The sequence below is a fragment of the Marmota monax genome, unplaced genomic scaffold (assembly GCF_021218885.2).
Source record: "Marmota monax isolate L192 unplaced genomic scaffold, Marmota_monax_Labrador192_F-V1.1 WCK01_AAM20220418_F8-fsc00050, whole genome shotgun sequence".
NCBI lineage: Eukaryota > Metazoa > Chordata > Mammalia > Rodentia > Sciuridae > Marmota > Marmota monax.
In genome coordinates, this window is record NW_026694552.1 from 5,054,457 (window position 1) to 5,057,068 (window position 2,612).

Consider the following 2,612-nt stretch of genomic DNA (forward strand, 5'->3'; position numbering starts at 1 on the left):
ATATATATACACACACATTTATATGTATACACGCACATACTATATATATTTGAGATATGATATACCTTGGCCCATAACATTCCCCCCATTTCTAGAAAAAATCAAATCTTTGATTTATCTTTTAAATTAGGTAATGGATTGTAATAGCCAAGCATATACATTAATTTGACTGATAAAATATATTGTTTTACTAGCTCAGGCCTTATAACAGTGCAAGCAAGAGAAAAAAAAAACATGAATAACTTTTTTTTTTAGACCCAAAGCCATTTTGCAATTTGACCCGATTACCTATCTACACTATCTGTCTTTAATCTTCCCCTCAAATTTTAGGGATCTCCTACTGTTGTAAGAAAAAGGATGACGACTGCTCTTGCTGTTTCAAGCTGAAGGGGGCAACATGCAGTGGAGCAAGCAGTTTGGAGTCCTGTTTTAGAAATTGGGTCAGTGGAGGGGTCCATGGTAAAAAATCTGGTTCAGGAAGAACAGGTTGTAAAGTCACCTGGGGGTGGGTGCTTCTATGAGAGGGGGGGAAAAAAAGACATGAGCACTGAAATACGATTAATACAATAACAGTTGAAGCATCTGGAACCTGTCAATGAATATTATGAAGATGATAAAATCAATAATCTCTCACCAAGAGGTGTAAGAACTGAGAATTTGTCCCCATAACAAGGCCTAACAAGGTCTAAGAAGACTTTATTTGGGGATGTAAATCTTTAACATTGTCAGAGTTATTAGGAATGTAAACACAACATTTAGTTAAGCTACTTAATGTCATCTAATTTTTGTGAAATACCCTTTTATTGGCATGACCTCTGTGTTCAGTAGAGATCCCTTTGTTAGTTAGGGCTAGATAGTTATACTAGCAAACACTGATTAAATCTACCTGTGTAGGAGGTTAGGAAGATCTGTAGGCCTTAAACTGACTAAAAACTTCTGGCTCTGGCAGTTTCTCTTGATAGTTATCCGGCATTCCTGCCTATGAATCTCTTTTCTGTTGCCTCCAATCTTACTTATTCTTGGGGGCTAACACAAATGTACATCTTAAGTTACATTAAAATAACTATTATTTCTTTTTTTAAATGACCAAGAATGTCTGTGCTTTTTTTTTAACTGTTTTTGCTCGCTGTTTAAGATCATGCTGGTCAAACTGACCTTGCTCCTATCCATTGTTAAGGTCAGCTGAATTCCCTTGGAAGACATTCTTGGGGAACTTGTGAGCAGCCTTTTAGCTCTGCTAGTGCCATCTGCACTAGAATGGGTCAAGGTCTTCTGACCATGTGGCTTTCCTTGGAAGCATGGGGGATATTTCCCCTTTCCAATTGACCCTCCTCTTTTGCAGCATGTGCAAGGTTTAGCTTTCCATTCTCCAGTGTTCTCATTAATTTCCCTGATCGGGAGGTTATGTGGCCCAGAGTTGCAAAATTTGTCCTTTTTTCCCTGGGTTCAGGCTGACTCATAGGGCAAGAGCCAAATATTAGTTTTCTTGGCCCCTTTATTTTAATCTTTTATGTCTTGGTCTTAAACATCTTACCAGTAAAAGTACTGGGTTTTAACTTACCAGTAAAAGTACCTGGTTTTAATTTTAATGCTTATAACTTTATACTTAATTTTATCCCCTTTAATTACTATTTGTCTATAGATGATGGCTTAATATCTCAAATTAGCTTAGGTTGTGTGTTCTCGAAGCAGTACCTCTGCAAAACATTAACAGGCAACAGTTATAAAGAAAATACAGAGAAATTACAAGAGTAAAAACTTATTTAGTTTGTACATAGTTTTGTACCTTGGCTAAGTTGTACATTATATCCTCTGTTTGAGATCACAGTAATCTCTACAATAAAATCAATCTTTTGAATACAACTTTAAATGAACTGAAATCTGACCTAATTTGGAAGCATTTTAACAAATAGTAAGATGGGAGGCAGAACCTTATTTCACAAATCTTAGGTAAAGTGTTCTAGTTCTGAAGTTGATCTTTGCCTCCTTTTTAGATATCATTTTATAAAGTTTACATATATTGTTTCCTGAGTTTATATGAATGTTAGCTAACATAATGTGACATTATATGTAAAACATGAATCAAACAAAGTCTGAGAGGTTTGAACTTTCCTTTTGCACAAGAAAGTGGCAAAATATTTTTTATATTTTATATTATTAACCTTTAAATAGATCAGGCTCTCATTATCTTTTAAAAATACCTTTAAATTTTTATATCCCAATTTAAAAGGTAACTCAAGGTTTGGTTGCAAACTATCAAATGAAATAAATAAATAAATCTCCAATAAAATTTGCCATCTTTATAAGTCTAAAATTACAGTTTCAGACAACTTTAGTTTTGGAGAACACCAGCTTGATAAAATGCTCCTTTAAACCTTTCACTTTAAAGACTTGTATATCTGAAAGATATGAATACATTTAATATGTAAAGAAGAGTAATAGTACCACAATCACATTGATGTTTTTATGTTAACCAAGTCTAGCTTTTAAAGAAAAATCTAGACTCTGTAATATAGTACAGTACTCTAAAATAACAGTTGCTATTTAACCAGAGTTGTACAAACCTTAATTTAAGACTGCTTGCTCTAGAGAATAAAACTTAACAGATGCAA